At 45.7% G+C, this 21,044-nt stretch overlaps 1 protein-coding gene across 3 annotated transcripts in view; it reads right to left on the reverse strand.

Annotated features, from left to right (window-relative positions):
• Window positions 1–21,044, reverse strand: part of IL34 (interleukin 34) — a 70,957-nt gene that overhangs the window by 14,962 nt on the left and 34,951 nt on the right. The window lies entirely within an intron of this gene.

Raw genomic sequence — 21,044 nt, forward strand, 5'->3', positions numbered from 1 at the left:
TGCAGTGGTGTGATCTCAGTTCACTGCAACCTCCACCTCCCGGGTTCAAGCAATTCTCCTGCCTCAGCCTCCCAAGTAGCCGGAATTACAGATGCGCATCACCATGCCTGGCTAATGTTTGTATTTTTAGTAGAGATGGGGTTTCACCATGTTGGCCAGGCCAGTCTCAAACTCCTGGACTCAAGTGACCTGCTGCCTTGGCCTCCCAAAGTGCTGGGATTACAGGCATGAGCCACCGTGCCTGGCCAGGACAAAGGTCTTTACATTTATTGAATCTCTCACAGCAATCTCATGGAAGCACAAAATCTCAGTTTATCAATGAGGAAACTGAGGCCCAGAAAGGTTAAAACACTTGTCCAAGGTCATACAGCTTGTAAGAGGTGTGACCGGAATTCACACCCTGTGGGCTAGTGGCTGCTCCCAAAAGTCAACACCCACACAGGGCTCAGCACGTGTGCATGGTCCTCCCATCTGCCCCTCTGGACTCGGCAAGGTCTGGACCATTGTGTCCGTTCTGCAGATGAGGCTGGAATTCCGTCTCTGATTTAGTTCTCTTCCATCCCCTCGCCTCCTCCCTGCCTCCCCTCTAGTGGGGGGAAATGGCTACAGAGTGACACCATTGGGGGAGAGCAGGTATGACTTTTGCACCTTCTTCATTGTGTGATCCATAGTGTCACCAAAGATGCTGGCCCTTACCCTGGGAGGTGCCCAGCAGGCAGGTAGGGCCTTAGAGAGAGAACGTGGGTTGTTCAAGTGAATCCCTTATGCAGTCACCCTGAATCTCAGTCCCAGTCACTACCTGCAGCCGCTCCTCTTCCTTGTCCTCCCTCCTCCTTCCTACTTCCTCTTCCTCCTCTTCCTCCTTCCCCCTCCTCCTTCCTCCTCCTCCTTCCTCCTCCTCCTTTCTCCTTCCTCCTCCTTCCTCCTCCCTCCTTCCTCTTCCTCCTTCCTCCTCCTCCTCTTCCTCCCTCCTCTTCCTCCTCCCTCCTTCCTCTTCCTCCTTCTCTTCCTCCTCCTTCCCCCTCCTCCTCTTCCTCCTTCCTCCTCTTCCTCTTCCTCCTCTTTCCCCTTCTCCTCTTTCTCCTTCCTCTTCCTCCCCTTCCTCCTTTCTCCTCCTTCCTCCTCCTTCCTTCTCCTCTTCCTCCTTCCTCCTCCTCCTTCCTTCTCCTCTTCCTCCTTCCTCCTCCTCCTTCCTTCTCCTCTTCCTTCCTCCTCCTCTTCCTCTTCTTCCTCTTCCTCCTTCTCTTCCTCCTTCCTCCTTCTCCTTCTTCCTCCTCCTCTTCCTCCTTCCTCCTCATCCTCTTCCTCCTTCCTACTCCTCCTCCTTCCTCCCCTTCTTCCTCCTCCTTTCTCCTCCTCCTCCTTTCTCCTCCTCCTCCTTTCTCCTTCCTCCTTCTCCTTTCTCCTCCTCCCCTTCTTCTTCCTCCTCCTCCTCCCTTCTCCTTCTCTCCTCCTCCTTCCTTCTCCCCCCTCCTCCTCCTCTTCTTCTTCATTCTCCTCCTCCTCCCTTCTCCTTCTCCTCCTCTCCCTCCCCCTCCTCCTCCTCCATCCCACCCTGGCAATTCCCCTACTGTTACATTCGTTTGGGGATTTTTTCAGCATTATTGAGGGCTAATTTACATATACTACATTTTACCCTTTTCAGTATACAATTCTAAAAGTTTTTAGCAAATTCATAGAACTGTGTAATTACTGTAATAATCAAGATACAAAACATTTCCATCTACCCAAAAAATTCCCTACTGCGGCTTCTCAGTCAGCTCCTCCCCTAGCCCCAGCCCTAGGCAACAACTCATTTGTTTTCTGTCCAGCACACTTGCCTTTCTCAGAATGTCAGATAAATACAATTGTAGTGTGTGGCCTTTTGTTTTGGCTTCTTTCACTTGGGACACTGCATTTGGGAACCAGCCATATTGTTGCAGGAGTTAATACAGATGCTTGATGGGGTTAAGTCCTGATAAACCCATCATAAGTCAAAAATAACATAAATAAAAAACAGATTTCAGCAGGGCACAGTGGCTCACGCCTGTAATCCCAGCACTTTGGGAGGCCAAGGCTGGCAGATCACCTGAGGTCAGGGGTTCGAGACCATCCTGGCCAACACGGCAAAACCCCTTCTCTACTAAAACTACCAAAAATAGCCAGACATGGTGGTGCACATCTGCAATCCCAGCTACTCGGGAGGCTGAGGCAGGAGAATCGCTTGAACCCAGGAGGCAGAGGTTGCAGTGAGCTGAGATCACGCCACTGCACTCCAGCCTGGGTGACAGAGTGAGACTCCATCACAAAAAAAAAAAAAAATCCCTAGCAAGGTATGGTGGCTCATGCCTGTAATTTTAGCTACTCTGGAGACTGAGGTAGGAGGATTGCTTGAGCCCAGGAGCTCAAGGCTACAGTGAGCTAGGATCGCACCACTGCACTCCAGCCTGGGCAATAGAGTGAGACGCTGTCTCAAAAAACAAAAATAAAAAATAAATTACCTTGCTAGACCTGCACTGCGATGCCCACCAGTTGGGGCAGTAAGGCCCTGCTCATCCTGTGGGCTTCACTCCCCGCTCCTTTCCTAAGACACATGCTTTGTTTTTGGTTCCTCTGTCCCCTGTCCAAAAACCGAGACCACCTCCCCAGGGAGGGAACATGGAACTTGAATTAGAATCCTGGCAGTTTAGAGCCTGTGCCCCAGCCCTTAAGAGGTGGTGCAATTTCATGTTCAGGACACACACAGCCTGTGAGAAACCCCAAGCATCCACTCAATTTGCTGTATAACAAATCACCCCAAAATACAGTGACTGAAAACAATCATGTGTTATTTTTCATGAACTACAGGTTGGCTGCGACTTAGCTGATCTAGGCTGGACTTGGCTGATCTGGGCTTGGCTCAGCTGAGCCAGGGTGGGCTGGGCTGGGCTGGGCTGGTCTGGGCTGTCCTTGGCTGATCTGGGCTGAATTTGGCTGATCTAGGTTGGACTTGGCAGATCTAGTCTTGGCTCTGCTGATCCAGGTTGGGCTTAGGTAATCTAGGCTGGGCTTGACTAATCTAGGCTGTACTTGACTGATCTAGCATGGGCTTGGCTGATAGTCCTAGCTACTTGGGAGGCTGAGGTAGGAGGATTGCTTGAGCCCAGGAGATCAAGGCTGAGGTGGGCTTGGCCATGTGAGTTGCTGTGACCAATGGGACATACTTGGACATTGGGACTTTCCCTCTATTGCTGCCAGGGGGCCTTCATATTATGTAAGTAATCCTGGTAGCCTGCTAGAGGAGGCATTGCTCAAGCCCCAGACATTTGATGGAGGCTATCCTAGGTGAGCTGGCCCCAGCCAAGTCATCCCAGCATCCTAGTCCACCCATAGAATCATGAGCTATAATAAATATTTATTTATTTTAAGCCGTTAAGTGTTAGAGTGGTTTGTTACACAGTAGGAGCTAACTGATATACCACAAAGGTCCACCATCCCCAAAATGCTCCGTACACTGGTTCAGCCCCAAATCAAAACTTCTAGGAGTGGTTCAGATAGCTTCTCTCAGGCTGAAGCTCAGTCCCGGGTCAGGAGGCCTTTGAGGACAAAAGTATGCTGTCCTTGCCATAGGACCCAGCTCAAAATCTTCATTTGGAAGAGGAAATTTCTAGAATTCAGGACTAGCCTTTTTTTTTTTTTTTTACTCTGTCATATTTTATTTATTTTTTGCAACCATTTTTCTTTTTTTTTTTTTTGAGACGGAGTCTCACCCTATTGCCCAGGCTGGAGTGCAGTGGTGTGATCTCGGCTCTGCCTCCTGGGTTCATGCCATTCTCCTGCCTCAGCCTCCTGAGTAGCTGGGACTACAGGGGCCCACCACTACACACGGCTAATTTTTTGTACTTTTTAGCAGAGATGGGGTTTCACTGTGTTAGCCAGGATGGTCTTGATCTCCTGACCTCGTGATCTGCCCGCCTCAGCTTCCCAAAGTGCTGGGATTACAGGTTTGAGCCACCATGCCCGGCCTATTTTTTGCAATTTTTTATAATGGAAGTTGTCTAAACAAACTGAAACAAGGTAGAATAGTATAACAGACCCCCATAAAGCTGTTACTCCACTTCAAAAATTGTCAGTGTGGCCTGGTGCAGTGTCTCACACCTGTAATCCCAACCCTTTGGGAGGCTGAGGCAGGTGAATCACTTGAAGCAGAATAAACGACAAGGAGAAGGGGAAAAAAACAACTTAAAATACCAAAAGAAAAACAAAAAAGTTATTTCCACAGAGTTGTCCATAAAAGATTAGGAGTTTGAGACCAGCCTGGCCAACGTGGTGAAACCCTGTCTCTACTAAAAATACAAAAATTAGCCGGGCATGGTGGTGCATGCCTGTAGTCCCAACTGCTCAGGAGGCTGAGGCACAAGAATCACTGGAACCCAGGAAGCGGAGGTTGCAGTGAGCCAGGATTGCGCCACTGCACTCCAGTCTGGGCAACAGAGCGAGATTCTGTCTCAAAACGAAAGAAAAAAATGATCAATCTTCTGTCATTCCAGTTTCACTCATCCTCCAGTTTTTTTTTTCCAGGAATATTTTAAAGCAAATCTCAAACATGCCATTTCACCAGTTTGTAGGGATTTTTGAAATATATAATCACAATATCATTATCACACAACCCTCAAATTAATAACTCTGTAATATGATTTCATAGAGAATCCATGTTCAATTTTCTCTGGTTATTTTTTAAATCTCTGATGTGCCTCTTAAGTATTTTTCTTTCTTTCTAAAAATCAATATATAATTTGCATGCCATAAAATTTACCATTTTAAAGTGTACAGGCTGCGTGTGGTGGCTCACACTTGTAATCCCAGCACTTTGGGAGGCCAAAGCCAGGGGACTGCTTGAGCCCAGGGCTTTGAGACCAGCCTGGACAACATGGTGAGAACCTGTACCTACCAAAAAAATTTTTTTTAATTAGTCAGGTGTAGTGGCATGCACCTGTGGTCCCAGCTACTTGGGAGGCTGAGGTGGGAGGATCACTTGAGCCAGGGAGGTCAAGGCTGCAGTGACCATAATCATGCCACTGGGCTCCAGCATGGGCGACAGAGCAAGACCCAGTCTCAAAATAAATAAAGTGCGCAACAGCCGGTGCGGTGGCTCATGCCTGTCATCCCTGCACTTTAGGAGGCCAAGGTGGATGGATCACCTGAGGTCAGGAATTCGAGACCAGCCTGGCCAATATGGCGAAACCCTATCTCTACTAAACAAACAAAAGATTAGCAAGGCGTGGTGGTGTGCACCTGTAATCCCAACTATTTGGGAGAGTGAGGCAGGAGAATCACTTGAACCCAGGAGGCAGAGGTTGCAGTGAGCCGAGGTAGTCCCACTGCACTCCAGCCTGGGTGACAGAGCGAGACTCCATCCCAAAATAAAATAAATAAATAAAAATAAAAATAAATAATAAAGTGTACAACTTTGTGGGTTGTTTTTTTTTTTTTACTGTACTCACGAAGCTGTGCAACAGTCACCATTATTTAATTACAGAACATTTTTATCATCCCCAAAATAAACTCTGAACCCATTAGTAGTCACCCCCTATTCCCTCTTCCTCCCAGTCCCTGTCAACCACTAATATTCTTTTCTGTCTCTATGGATTTGCCTATTCTGGACATTTCATACAAATGGGATTTATTACACAATACATGACCTTTCATGTCTGGCTTCTTTGGCTTAGCGTGTTTTTGCTTAGCGTGTTTTCACTTAGCGTGTTTTCAGGGTTCATTCATTTTGTAGCATGTTATGAACTGAAGTTTGTGTCTCTCCAAAATACATTTGTTGAACTTGTAACCCCTAATGTGGTGGTTTCTGAAGATGAGGCCTTGGGAGGTAATTAGGCTTGGATGAGGTCACAAGGACGGGGTCCTCATGGTGAGATAATGCCTTTATAAGAAAAGACATTGGGCCAAGTGCAGTGGCTCACGCCTGTAATCCCAGCACTTTGGGAGGCTGAGGCGGGCAAATCACAAGGTAAGTAGTTCAAGACCAGCTTGACCAGCATGGTGAAATCCCGTCTCTACTAAAAATACAAAAATTAGTCAGGTGCAGTGGCAGGTGCCTATAATCCCAGCTACTCAGGAGGCTGAGGCAGGAGAATCTCTTGAACTCGGAGGGCGAAGGTTGCAGTGAGCCGAGATCGCACCACGGCACTCCAGCCTGGGCAGTAGAGTAAGACTCAGTCTCAAAAAAAAAAAAAAAAAAAAAAAAAGAGAAGACATCAGAGTGCACTCACTCTCTCTCTGTCTCTCTGTCTCTTCCCATACTCACACAAAGAACAGGTCATGTGAGCACATAGTAAGAAGGTAGCCATCTGCAACCAAGAGAAGAGCCCTCACCAGAAATCAATCGTGCTGGTGCCCTGATCTCAAACCTCCAGCCCAGAGAACAGTGAAAAAACAAATTTCTGTTGTTTAAGCCACCCAGTCTATGGTATTTAGCCATAGACTAAATACCATAGTTTAGCCAGGTAAACTAAGACACAGCATGTATCCATACTTCACTCCTTTTATTGTCAAATAATACTCCCTTGCATGAATATCCTATATTTTCTTTGTCCATTTCAGATTGTGTTGTTTTCTGGCTTCCTCCAAAGGTAACTAATGACGATTTTTAGTGTCATTTTGAAATTATTAATTTTGTCCAGGCGCAGTGGCTCACACCTGTAATTCCAACACATTGGGAGGTTGCAGGGGTGGATTGCTTGAGCCCAGGAGTTCAAGACCAGCCTGGGTGACATGGCAAAACCCTGTCTCTACAAAAAATACAAAAATTAGCCGGACATGGAGGCATGCACCTGTAGTCCCAGCTACTCAGGAGGCTGAGGTGGGAAGATCACTTGAATCCGGGGAGATGGAGGCAGCAACAGGCCATGATCATGCCACTGTACTCCAGCCTGGGCAACAGAGTGAGATCCCCTCTCAAAAAGGGAAAAAAAAAGAAAGAAAGAAAGAAAGAAAGAAAGAAAGAAAGAAAGAAAGAAAGAAAGAAAGGAAGGAGGGAAGGAAGGAAGGGAGGGAGGGAGAGAGGGAGGGAGGAATGGAGGGAAAGAATTTTTTTTTTAATTTATATATTTCAATCCATTGAAGTTACTTCAAAGTCAGGCTTATTGAGGTGTAACTGATGGACAGTGAAGCTCACCCTCTTTAAGTATACAGTGCCCTTGGCTGGTGGACTTTTGGGCTGTTTCCACCCTTTGGCCATTGTGAATAATGTGGCTATGAAAGTCCATGTGCAAGTTTTTGTGTAGACGTAACATTTTCTTGTTGTTGTGGTTGTTGTTGTTGTTGTTTGAGACTGAGTCTCACTCTGTTGCCCAAGCTGGAGGGCAGTGGTGTGATCTCAGCTCACTGCAACCTCCGCCTCCCAGGTTCAAGTGATTTCCCTGCCTCAGCCTCCCAAGTAGCTGTGATTACAGGAGTGCACCACCACTTCCAGCGGATTTTTTTTATGTTTAGTAGAGACAGGGTTTCACCATGTTGGCCAGGCTGGTCTTGAACTCCTGACCTCAAGTGATCTGCCTGCCTCGGCCTCCCAACGTGCTGGGATTACAGGTGTAAGCCACCACACCTGGCCAACGTTTTCAATTATCTTGAGTATATACCTGGGAGTATATACCTATATACCCTGAATGTACATTCAAACTTTTCTGGAAAAAGCAAAACTCCAGGAATAGAAATTAGATCAGTGACATCCCAAAATGGGGAGTGGGGAAGGGGATTGACTGAGAAGGGGCACAAGGGAATTTTGGGAGGTGAAAGAAATGTTCTAAATCCTGAATAAAGTGTCGGTATATTATTTGTTGAAATTTACCAAACTGTATGCTTGAAGAGGATGAGCTATACTTCACATTAACTATACTTCAAGAGGCCTGACTTAAAAATAACTTTAATTAATTGAAATATATACATTTAAAAATTAACTTTTTTGTTTTGTTTTGTTTTTTGAGATGGAGTCTTGCTCAGTCGCCCAGGCTGGAGTGCAGTAGCAAGATAGCTCACTACACCCTCCACCTCCCAGGTTCAAGCGATTCTCCTGCCTCTGCATCCCAAGTAGCTGGGATTACAGGTGCCTGCCACCACACCTGGCTAACTTTTGTATTTTTAGTAGAGACAGGATTTCATCTTGTTGGCCAGGCTGCTCTCGATCTCCTGGCCTCATGTGATCCACCCACGTCAGCCTCCCAAAGTGCTGTGATTACAGTTGACACAAGGTAACATGGCAGGACGCTGTCTGTACAAAAATAAAAAATACAAAATTAGCCGGGCATGGTGGTGTGCACCTGTAGTCCCAAGTACTCAGGAGGCTGAGGCAGGAAAATTGCTTGAGCCCAAGGGGCCAAGGCTGCAGTGAGCCACAATGGCGCCACTGTACTCCAGCCTGGGTGATAGAGTGAGACCCTGTCTCAAAGCAAAACAACAAAACAAAAAGTCTAGCACACACAGTTATGTACAGTACCTAATACTTGATCATGATAATAAAGTATTAAATTTATTCTTTCTAAAGTTTTTCTTTTAATAAGTGTCCATGGTCTATAGCCTAGAGTTTCCTGATTGCAGATTCATGGTCCACTTCAACATGTTCCTCTGTGTGTGCTTTTTTTTTTTTTGAGACAGGGTCTCCCTCTGTTACCCAGGCTGGAGTGCAGTGGCGTAATCACAGGTCACTGAAGCCTCTACCTCTTGGGCTCAAGTGATCCTCTCACCTTAGCCACCCGAGTAGCTGGGACTACAGGTGTGCACCACCACACTTGGCTAATTTTAATTTTTATTTTTTGTAGAAATAAACAGGGTCTCACTATGTTGCTCAAGCTAGTCTCAAACTCCTGGGCTCAAGCAATCCTTGACCCTGGCCTCCCTAAATGCTGGGATTAGAGGCGTGAATGACCCCACCTGGCCTCCTCTGTCTTCTCTTTCTGCATGTTTGCAGTGGGAACAGGCTCAAGCTCAGGCTGAAGCCCTTTGTCAGGATACAAGTAGTGCTGTGTTCTTTCAACAGAAGGCACATGACAACTGCGCTCCACTCTTCGCTGATGTTAGCAGCCAATGCCGCTTAATGCCTAGATCCATTAATTCACTGAGGGCTGCTAAATGTGATATTCTAATTCATCTCGCTTTCTGATCAAGCCTTTCCCCACGAGGCAAGCAGAGGCAGCAGCAGATCAACAGCTCTGCCAAGATGTCTGATATAAACGGAATATTGCGCTTTCCTCCTATTTCTGGCCTCTGCCTGAAATCAGATAGTCTCCAGGCCTGTGGAATTTGTTTTCAAATGCCTGCTTCTCAAACAAGATTGGCTGGGTTCTGGACATGCATTTTCCCATACAACCCAAAGACATCTGAATGAATTTGATCAAATACACTCCTGGATCCAGGCTGTACCCTTCTGGTGGGTGCCACCTATCTCTGATCAATGTCAGCATATCCGGAAAGCTCAGTGCCACACCATATCCCAAGAGCATCTCCCAAGCTGGAGTGTTCTCAGGTGAAACAAAACATGAAAATCCATGCCAGCTTTACAAGCGACAGAATCACCAAAACAGGACAATGCCTTAGTCAGCATTTCCTGACTTAGAGCCAGGTGTCTACAACACCCTTGGGCCAGATCTACCTACACGGACATAGATTTCCCTGCATTCATTCACTTTTTTTACTTAAACCAGTTTATTTGTTTAAAAACAAACAAACAAACTGGGCTGGTGTAGTGGGATTATATCTGTAATCCCAGCATTTTCGGAGGCTGAGGCAAGAGGATTGCTTGAGCCCAGGAGTTTGAGACGAGCCTGGGCAACATAGTGAGACCTGATCTCTACAAATAATTTTTTGTAAGTAGCTAGATGTGGTGGCATACCCATAGTCCAGGTACTCAAGAAGCTTGATCCCAGGAGGCCCAAGCTGCAGTGAGCCGTGGGTGACAGAGAGACCAGTCCGGGTGACAGAGAAAGGCCTTGTCTCAAAAAAATAATAAACAAGTATAAAATATCATGGGAAAGCCTATGCAGCTATTGGGAGGATAAGAAACCACCAATCAGGGGACCAGGGAGAGAGTGTGGGGGTCAGAAGGCAGGAAAGTTTCCCCAGGGAAGGGGATGACTCCAGTTTTTTTCTTTTTTTTTCTTTTTTTATTTTTATTTATTTATTTTTTTGAGACAGAGTCTCGCTCTGTCGCCCAGGCTGGAGTGCAGTGGCCGGATCTCAGCTCACTGCAAGCTCCGCCTCCCGGGTTCACGCCATTCTCCTGCCTCAGCCTCCCGAGTAGCTGGGACTACAGGCACCAGCCACCTCGCCTGGCTGGCTTTTTTTATTTTTTAGTAGAGACGGGGTGTCACCGTGTTAGCCAGGATGGTCTCGATCTCCCGACCTTGTGATCCGCCCGTCTCGGCCTCCCAAAGTGCTGGGATTACAGGCTTGAGCCACCGCGCCCGGCCTTTTTATTTTTTTTAGATAGGGTATTCACTCTGTTTCCTCAAACTTCTGGACTCAAGTGATCCTTCTGCCTTGATCTCCCAAGTATCTGGGACTATAGGTGCGCGCCATCATGCCTAGCTAAGTTTTACAATTCTTTTTTAGAGACAAGGTCTTGCTAAATTGCCCAGGCTGGTCTTGAACTCCTGAGCTCAAGTGGTCCTCCTACCTTGGCCTCCCAAAGTGCTGGGGTTACAGGCATGTGCCATCGTGCCCAGCCTGATTTCAGGGGGTTTTTTTGTTTTTTTTTTTTTTGAGACAGAGTCTAGCTCTGTCACCCAGGCTGGAGTGCAGTGGTGTGATCTCGGCTCACTGCAAGCTCCACCTCCCAGGTTCACGCCATTCTCTGGCCTCAGCCTCCTGAGTAGCTGGGACTGCTGGCGCCCACCACCACGCCCGGCTTTTTTTTTTTTTTTTTTGTATTTTTAGTAGAGACAGGGTTTCATCATGTTAGCCAGGATGGTCTCGATCTCCTGACCTTGTGATCCACCCGCCTCGGCCTCCCAAAGTGCTGGGATTACAGACCTGAGCCACGGCGCACGGCCCTGATTCCGGTTTTCAAACATCCCAGAGAGCTCCCTCTGGTTGGAAGCAGGGCTAATTCAAAAGCAGCCCGTGGCTTCTAGCAGAGTGCACGGGTCCACTTTTTACACTGAGTTGTAGCATGGAGAAAGACCCAGAAATATACTCTAAAATAATTTTAAAGACGAAAACAAAGCTGAATGCCTGGGATATCCACTGCATTGCTGTTTACACTTGAAGCAAAAAACAAAACAAAACAAAACAATACAAAAAAACCTGTAAACCACCTAAATGTCAAACCACAGAAAAGCAGTTAGCAAAATTTGAGAACTGGTATATACTGAGTGCTGACCATGTGCCGATCGCTTTAAATAGAGCATAGCAAAATAATTATACCTTTTTATCATTGCAGCAACTGTGAGAATCAAACCTCCCAGTCTCTGAAAAAAGTCAGATTCAAAGAAGACAGAGGAAAGAATTCTCTTCAATCAACACTGTGGAAACTATTTGACATCCTTATATATGTATATACAAAATTAAACTCAACCCTTATCTCATACCATGTATAGGAATTAACTTGGCCAGGCACCGTGGCTCACGCCTGTAATCCCAGCACTTTGGGAGGTCGAGGGGGGCAGATCACCTGAGGTCAGGTGTTTGAGACCTGCCTGGACAACACGGTAAAACCCCGTCTCTACTAAAAATACAAAATTAGCCGGGCGTGATGGTGCATGCCTGTAATCCCAGCTGGGGAGGCTGAGGCAGGAGAATTACTTGAACCTGAGAGGCGGAGGTTGCAATGAGCTGAGATCACACCATTCCAGCCTCGGCAACAAGAAAATCATCTCAAAAAATAAATAAATAAAAAGAAATTAACTTGACATGGATCATAGACTAAATTGTAAAACCTAAAACTTCTAGGAGAAAATCTTGGTAACTTTTATTTGATTCTTATAAACGACACCAAAAGCACAAACCACTTTAAAAATGGGGAAAGATCACCCATGCAAAGCTACAGGTAAAAAGAAAAAATAAATTTAAAAAATTAAAAATGGGGAACGGGGCTGGGCGCGGTGACTCAAGCCTATAATCCCAGCACTTTTGGAGGCTGAGACGGGCGGATCACAAGGTCGGGAGATCGAGACCATCCTGGCTAACACGGTGAAACCCCGTCTCTACTAAAGAAATACAAAAAACTAGCCGGGCGAGGTGGAGGGCGCCTGTAGTCCCAGTTATTCGGGAAGCTGAGGTAGGAGAATGGCATGAACCCGGGAGGCGGAGCTTGCAGTGAGCTGAGATCCGGCCACTGTACTCCAGCCTGGGCGACAGAGCGAGACTCTGTCTCAAAAAAAAAAAAAAAAAAAAAAAAAATGGGAAACGAGGTGGCCGGGTGCAGTGGCTCACGCCTGTAATCCCAGCACTTTGGGAGGCCGAGGCGGGCGGATCACAAGCTCAGGAGATCGAGACCATCTGGCTAACACAGTGAAACCCCGTCTCTATTAAAAATACAAAAAATTAGCCTGTAGTCCTAGCTACTCAGGAGGCTGAGGCAGGAGAATGGCATGAACCTGGGAGGCAGAGCTTGCAGTGAGCCGAAATTATTGTGCCACCACACTCCAGCCTGGGAGACAGAGTGAGATCCTGTCTTAAAAAAAAAAAAAAAGAAAGAAAAAAAAAATTGGGGAAGGGGCAATAGGTACTCTTTAGAATCATGTTATGTTGTTATATTAGAGTATTCTTCCTCTTCTTCTTCTTCTTTCTTTTTTTTTTTTTTTTTGAGACAGAGTTGCTCTCTGTTGCCAAGGCTGGAGTGCAGTGGCACAATGAGGCTCACTGCAGCCTCGAACTCCTGGGCTCAAGGCATCCTCCCACATTGCTAGGACTACAGGTGCACTCAATCATGCCCAGGCGGGTCTCAAACTCCTGGTCTCCGCCTACCCAAGTGCTGGGATTATAGGCATAAGCCACCACACTAGGTCAGAGTATTCATTTTTTACAGTTATTATCTATATCAAGCAATGCGAATCTTCTATTTATGCTAGTGATACAAAGTTTCCTTTTTAAATAAATGTGGTTAAGTTTCTAGACTGTAAATGAACCAAGGGAAAACATGCAGGTATGAAATACAGACCCTGGGCCCGGCGCAGTGACTCACACCTGTAATCCCAGCACTTTGGGAGGCTGAGGCAGGGGAATCACTTGAGGCCAGGAGTTTGAAACCAGCCTGGTTAGTATGGAGAAACTCTGTCTCTACTACAAATACCAAAATTAGCTGGGCAAGGTGGCTCACGCCTGTAATCTCAGCTACTCAGGAGGCTGAGGCAAGAGAATTGCTTGAACCTGGGAGGTGAAAGCTGCAGTGAGTTGAGATCACGCCACTGCACTCCCACCTGGGCAACAGAGCGAGCCTCTGTCTCAAAAATAAAAATTAAAACAAAACAAAAAAAAGATACAGACCCTGAAGCTAGACCTTTTGGGTTCAAACTCTGGCTCCACCTTGCCTTGGGCAAGGTGAGGATCCTCTTTTGCCTCATCCTTTTCATCTGTAAAATGAGCTTGCTACGAGATTCTGACCTCAACGGGCTATGTAAGGATTTACTGCATTTCTATATACAGAAAACTTAGAACATGAGCTGGCACACAGTACACGCTATCTTGGTATTTGCTATTGTTATCATAACTCACTCGTATTACTAATAGTAAAAAAATGGGTTTTGGAAAAACACAGGCTTTTTCTTTTATTTTTGAATCATTTCCCCTTTTGCTATTGTTTTTGCACTATCAATAGAGATCTGTGAGCAAAATACTTACTTGATTGTGAAAGAAGGCAAGAAAGAAGCCCAGCGTGGGACCAGTCAATGAAACCCTTGAACACTGGAAACCGCTCCTGCTCAAGGAAGCTGCTGATATTCTGCTGAAGGACTCCAGCTTCTGACCTCTGACCCTTGACCTCCGACCTCTGACCCTTGTCCTCCAACCTCTGACCTGTGACTAGCAAGGGGACTTAAGAGTAAAAGAACAGACTGTGGAGCACCCACACTGGTGCTGGGACAGTAGACAAAGGGCCTCCAACAGGCTTTTGTGCTTCCTGAGAGCAGCAGGAGACAAAAGAAAAGAAAACAAAACAAAAAGGAGCGGGGTAGGCTGCAGCAGCTGGAGGGTGTTTAGCTTGAGAGCTCTGTGATGGAAACCTCTGCAGAGGGGTTATCCCCTCTATGGATCAAAGAAAATATCTGTCGCCAAGAAAATCACTGTTTGAGTTCGCAGGATGCGTGGTAACTGGGGCCCTCCACATTACCCTTGAGAGTATAAGCTGGGATTGTCATTTTGGAAGACTGGAGATTCTAACAAAGTTAAACACATACCTAGCCTCTGACCCAGCAATCCCACTCCTAGAATTTAACCTAGAAAAATCAGACTCTATGGCCACAAGATGAATGACCAAGAATGCGTATTGCTGCTGTATTCATACTGTGAATCTTAGGCACTTCTAAAACTGAAAATCATCCAATATCCACCAACAGAAGACTGGATGTATAAACTATGCCATAATCAGACAGTGGATTATTACTCTGAAATTAAAAGGAACAAACTGCTGATCTGTGCAGCAACATGGATGAATCTCAAAAACATTATTTTGAGCAAAAGCAGCCAGACACAAAAGCGTGCACACTACATAATTCCAGCTATTTGAATGCAAGAACAGGTCAATAAACTAATCTATGGTGATAGGAATCAGAACTGTGGTTTATCTGGGGTGGGTGGTGGTGGTAGGATCTGACTGGAAAGGGGCATTAGGATCTTGACTCACTGCAACCTCTGCCTCCTGGGTTCAAGGGATTCTCCTGCCTCAGCCTCCTGAGTAGCCGGGTTTATAGGCACGTGCTGCCACACCCAGCTAATTTTTGTATTTTTGGTAGAGACAGGGTTTCACCATGTTGGCCAGGCTGGTCTCAAACTCCTGATCTCAGGTGATCCACCCGTCTCGGCCTTCCAAAGTGCTGGAATTACAGGAGTGAGCCACTGTGCCCAGCCTGGAAATGTTCTCTTCTTTGTTAGAGTGGTGGTCACATAGGTATACATAATTGTCAATAAAACATATCTGTACTGGGTTGAACAGTGTCACCTGCCCCCAATTCATATCTTACCTGGAATCTCAGAATATGACCTTGTTTGGAAACAGAGTATTTGCAGACATCATTAGTCAAATGAGAGTGAGGTCATACCAGATTAGTAGGCCCAATCCAATGACTGGTGTCCTGATAAGAAGAGAGAGATGGCTGGGCACAGTGGCTCATGCCTATAATCCCACCACTTTGGGAGGCCGAGGCAGACAGATCTCTTGAAATCAGGAGTTTGAGACTAGCTTGGCCAACATGGTGACACCCCATCTCTACTAAAAATACAAAAATTAGCCAATCATGGTGATGCACAGCTGTAATCCCAGCTACTCAGGAGGCTGAGGCAGGAGAATTGCTTGAACCCAAGAGGCGGAGGTTGCAGTGAGCCAAGATCATGCCACTGCACTCCAGCCTGGGCGACAGTGCAAGACTCTGTCTCAAAAAGAGAGAGAGAGAGAGAGAGACAGGGAGAAGACCACATGATGATTGAGAAACTGCAGTGAGGTCCACAGGCCACGCAGCACCGGGAATTGTACGCAGACACCAGAAGCTGGGAAGAAGCAGGCAGGAAAAGATCCTCCCCTAGAGCCTTCAGAGAGATCACGGCCTTGCCAGCACCTTGATCTTGAATTTCTAGCCTCCAGATCTATGAGAGAATACATTTCTGTTGCTTTAAGCCACCAAATGTGGTACTTTCTTACGGAAGCTCTGGGAAACTACTATACCACCGAACTGAACATTTAAGATTGTATATTTCGGCCAGGCACAGTGGTTCACACCTGGAATCCCAGCACTTTGGGAGGCCGAGGTTGGAGGATCGTTTGAGGCCTGAAGTTTGAAACCAGCCTGGGCAACATAGGGAGACCACGTCTCTAGAGAAAAAAAAATGTTTTTTTAATTAGCCAGGCATGGTGGTGCTCGCCTGTGGTCCCAACTACTCAGGAGGCTGATGTAGGTGGATCACTTTAGCCTGGAGGTCAAAGCTGCAGTGAGCCATGATCATGTCACTGCACTCCAGCCTGAGCAACAGAGTGAGACCCTGTCTCAAAAAAATAAATAAATAAATATATATATATATATATATATATATATCAGTCTGGGCGCCTGTAATCTCAGCACTTTGGGAAGCTGAGGAGGGCAGATCACTTGAGCTCAGGAGTTTGAGACATTCCAGGCAACATGGCGAAACCCCGTCTCTACTAAAAATACAAAAATTAGCCAGGCATGGTGGCATGCACGTGTGGTCCCAGCTACTGAGGAGGCTAAGGTGGGAGGATCACTTGAGCCCAGGAGGTCGAGGTTGTAGTGAGCCATGGTTGTGCCACTGCACCCCAGCATGGGTGACAGAGACCCTGTTTCAAAAAAAAAAAAAATGTGTCCTGATAAGACACATTTGAAGTACGAATTTTATTTTAAATAAGTTATACTCCAATTTTAACAATAGAAAATTGCTCATTGGAAACAGCAAGCTGGTGATGAAGGCTCCAACCTGGCTCATGCTTCATCAAATGAGACAGAACCCCCCAAAAGAAAGCCAGCCCAATGCTACTCTGAATTCACCTTGAGAGGCAGTACTTGGCCACTGAGCAGCCAGATCCCTCCCATAGCTCTCCCTTCTTGCTCATCTATCACGAAAAACTGTCCCTTCTGCCCACAGCAAAAATGCCCCCTTCATTCTCTCAAACAAAAACACCATGTGGTCTCTGTGCAGCACTACCCCAGAGACCCACTTTGCAGATGCTCCATTGGAAAGCCACTGCCCCACTTATAAGAGCGCTCCCTTCCTTGGAGTTTAAGCCCTCAGGACCCCCTGGTCAGGAGCCGAGAGCATTGGCCCAGCTCCTCTTCCCATTCATTCACAGATGTGTTCCCCAAAATGCCCACCTGAAGGAATCTTCAGCTCCATTCCTTTGGTTCCTATAGCCTAAACACTTACAAAAGGAGATTTTGTTTTTAACTTCATTATTTTGCTTCATGGTAGAAGCCTAGACCTTGAGAACAGGCCCATCTTTTGTCTAAGCACACCCTGCAGATATCTGCATGAGGAATAGGGTCAGTGAAGGTCAGAAATGGCCACTGAATGCAGAGACCACCTAGCCCAATCCCTACTGCATGATCTCATCCCCACAGGCTCCTCCACATTCACTGGGTGCTTACCATGTCCCAAGGAATTTTCCAAGCACTAACTAATTGCCTCCCAACAAGGCTGGAGTTGGGAACTATTATCTTCTCTCTCTCTCTCTTTTTTTTTTTTTTTTTTTTGAGACAGGTCTCACTCTGTCACCCAGACTGAAGTGCAGTGGTGTAATTTCCACTCACTGCAGGCTTGACCTCCCCAGGCTCAGGCAATCCTCCCACCTCAGCCTCCCGAGTAGCTGGAATTACAGGCATGCAACAGCACACCCAGCTGGTTTTTTGTATTTTATATATATATATATATATATATTTTTTTTTTTTTTTTTGTAGAGATGAGGTTTTGCCATGGCCCAGGCTGGTCTCGAACTCCTGGGCTCAATATTATTATCTTCTCATACTGATGAGGAAATGGAGGACCAGAAGGATGAGTAACTTGTCTGAGATCATACAGTAAGCTGCAAAACAGGGACTATCTTAACCACTGGGCTGCCCCGCCCAGCGTATACCTGCTTCTAGGGATTAAGTACCACATTCTCCAGTGACCAAGAACGTAAAAGTTTTTCTTTGTTACTGGCCCAGACTATTTTAACTTTTTAATTTTTCCACTCTTCTTGAGAAACACCAGGGAAGTGAGTCCCAAGTTTTGTTTTATAACAGCCCAGAGACTCTAAAAGGTCACTGGGACATCCTCCAAAACATTATATAAACAAAGCTGAGTATAACAGGATAAAGATTCTTTGGTTTTGTTTTTAGGGTTTTAATATGTTTTGCTTTGTTTTAAAAGTTAATAAAAACAAGAATAAATTGGAAAAGACTGTAGTTTTTTTCTAACTCCGTGGGAAAACCCAGTTTCTATTCTCCCTGACACCAGAAAGGACTTTGAGCTGGGCTTCTTGGAAGAGAATCAAACCAATAATTTCTTACTGCAGGAAAGGAGACTTAGGCCTATGGGTACTGGCCCTGTCGATGTCCACAGACCATGTCCACAAGGGTCCACAGTAGCTATTGGCTCAGTCAAAGGAGCTTCTCCAGTTGGGGGCACAAGACACTGAAAAATCAAAGAGACTTTATTCCAAGAGTGCAAGGATGGTTCGATATTAGGAAGCTTCTTAATATAACATAACACAGTCAGTCTTTTGTGTCCATGGATTTTGCATCTTCAGTTTCAAACAACCACAAATTGAAAATGTAGTTTAGGCTACCACATGATCCAGCAACCCCACTGCCAGGTATATACCCAAAAGAAAGGAAATCAGTATATTGAAGACCTATCTGTACTCCCATGTTTATTGCAGCACTATTCACAATAGCCAAGATTTGGAAGCAACCTGAGTGCCCATTAGCAGATGAATATATAAAGAAAATGTGACCCGAGCTTGGTGGCTCACTCCTGTAATCTCAACATTTTGGGAAACTGAGACCAGAGGATCAGTTGAACCCAGGAGTTTGAGGCCAGCCTGGGCAACATGGCAAAACCCCATCTCTACAAAAAAATACAAAAATTAGCCAGGTGTGGTGGTGTGCCTGTAGTCCCAGCTACTTGGGAAGCTGAGGTAGGAGGATCAATTGAGCCTGGGAGATTGAGGCTGCAGTGAGCCATGATTGCACTGATCATGCCTGGGTGACAGAGTGAGACCCTATCTCAGAAAAAAAAAAAAAAAAAAAGAAGAGGAGAGGGGAGAGGGTGGGGGGAAGGGAGGGGCCAGGCTCATAGTTCATGCCTGTAATCCCAGCACTTTGGGAGGCTGAGGCTGGCAGATCACCTGAGGTCAGGAATTCGAGACCAGCCTGCCCAACGTGGTGAAACCTCGTCTCTACTAAAAATACAAAAATTAGACAGGCATGGTGGTGCACACCTGTAATCCCAGCTACTCAGGAGGTTGAGGCAGGAGAAATGCTTGAACCTGGGAGGCGGATGTTGCAGTAAGCTGAGATCACGTCACTGTATTCCAGCCTGTGTGACAGAGAGACTCCATCTCCAAAAAAAAATTAAAAAGAAAGAAAGAAGGAAAGAAAATGTAGTATGTATACAAAATGGAGTACTATTCAGCCATTAAAAGAATGAGATCCTGTCATTTGTAACCACATGAGTTCATCATTATGTTAAGTGAAATAAGCAGGCACAGAAAGATAAATATTACATGTTCTCACTTGTATGTGGGTGCTAAAAATTAAAAGAATTAAACTCATGGAGATGGAGAGTAGGACAGTTACCAGAGGCTGGGAAGGGTGGTTGGTGGATGGGAGGAAGTGGAAATTATGGTTGGTGGGCACAAAAACATAGACAGAATGAGTAAGATCTAGTATTTGATAGCAGAACAGGGTGACTAAAGTCAATCATGTAATTGTACATTTTTTAATTACTAAAACAGTGTAATTGAATCATAACACAGAAGATAAATGCTTGAGAAAATGGAGACCCCATGTACACTGATGTGATTCTTGAGCATTGAATGCCTGTATCAAAATATCTCATGTACCCCATAAATATACCTACTATGTACCCACAAACATTTCAAATTAAAAAAAAAAAGAAAAAGATGTAGTGAGGTCTGCAGTGATTGTTTCTGTACTGAACATGTACAGACATTTTTCTTGTCATTACTCCCCAAACAATATATTATAACAACTATTTATATACTATTTACATTGTATTAGTTATTATAAGTAATTTAGAGATGATTTAAATTACACAGGAGGGTGTGAGTAGGTTATATGCAAATACTATGCTATTTTATATAAGGGACCTGAGCATCCATGGATTTTGGTATCTTTGGGGGTTCTGGAACCAGTTCTGCAAGTATACAAAAGGACAACTGTAGTAGGTTCTGGGAGATCTGTAAATGCTAGATAAGCATTTAACAAAATTCCAACACCCTTTCCTGATAAAAATCAGGAAAAGTAGGAATTGACGGATAATGACCTAACATGATAAAATACCTCAAGCTCAGATAAAGGCCAGCATTTTGCATAACTTAGAATCACTAGAAGCATTCCCACTAAAGAAAGAAGCAACACAATTATGCTCACTACCATTACACAGGAGGTAATAGCCAATACAATTACATCAGCAAACGAAATTAGAGATACAATAGTTTTTTTTTTTTTTTTTTTGAGATGGAGTCTCGCTCTGTGGCCCAGGCTGGAGTGCAGTGGCCGGATCTCAGCTCACTGCAAGCTCCGCCTCCCGGGTTCATGCCATTCTCCTGCCTCAGCCTCCCAAGTAGCTGGGACTACAGGCGCCCGCCACCTCGCCTGGCTAGTTTTTTTTGTATTTTTTAGTAGAGACGAGGTTTCACCGTGTTAGCCAGGATGGTCTCGATCTCCTGACCTCGTGATCCACCTGTCTCGGCCTCCCAAAGTGCTGGGATTACAGGCTTGAGCCACCGCGCCCGGCCTTTTTTTTTGAGATGGAGTCTCACTCTGTCGCCCAGGCTGGAGTGCAGTGGCACAATCTCGGCTTACTGCAAGCTCCGCCTCCCGGGTTCACGCCATTCTCCTGCCTCAGCCTCCCGAGTAGCTGGGACAACAGGTGCCCGCCACCACGCCCAGCTAATTTTTTGTATTTTTTTTTAGTAGAGACGGGGTTTCACCATGTGAGCCAGGATGGTCTCGATCTCCTGACCTCGTGATCCATCCACCTTGGCCTCCCAAAGTGCTGGGATTATAGATGTGAGCCACCGCGCCCGGCCGAGATACAAGAGTTAAATAGGAGGAGGTGAAGTTATTTCCACTTATAGATAAGATGATTATAAATCTAGAACATACAAGAGAATCAACTAAGAAACTACTATA

Source organism: Trachypithecus francoisi, unplaced genomic scaffold (genome assembly GCF_009764315.1).
Source record: "Trachypithecus francoisi isolate TF-2019V2 unplaced genomic scaffold, Tfra_2.0 Lachesis_group10, whole genome shotgun sequence".
NCBI classification, from domain to species: Eukaryota; Metazoa; Chordata; class Mammalia; order Primates; family Cercopithecidae; genus Trachypithecus; species Trachypithecus francoisi.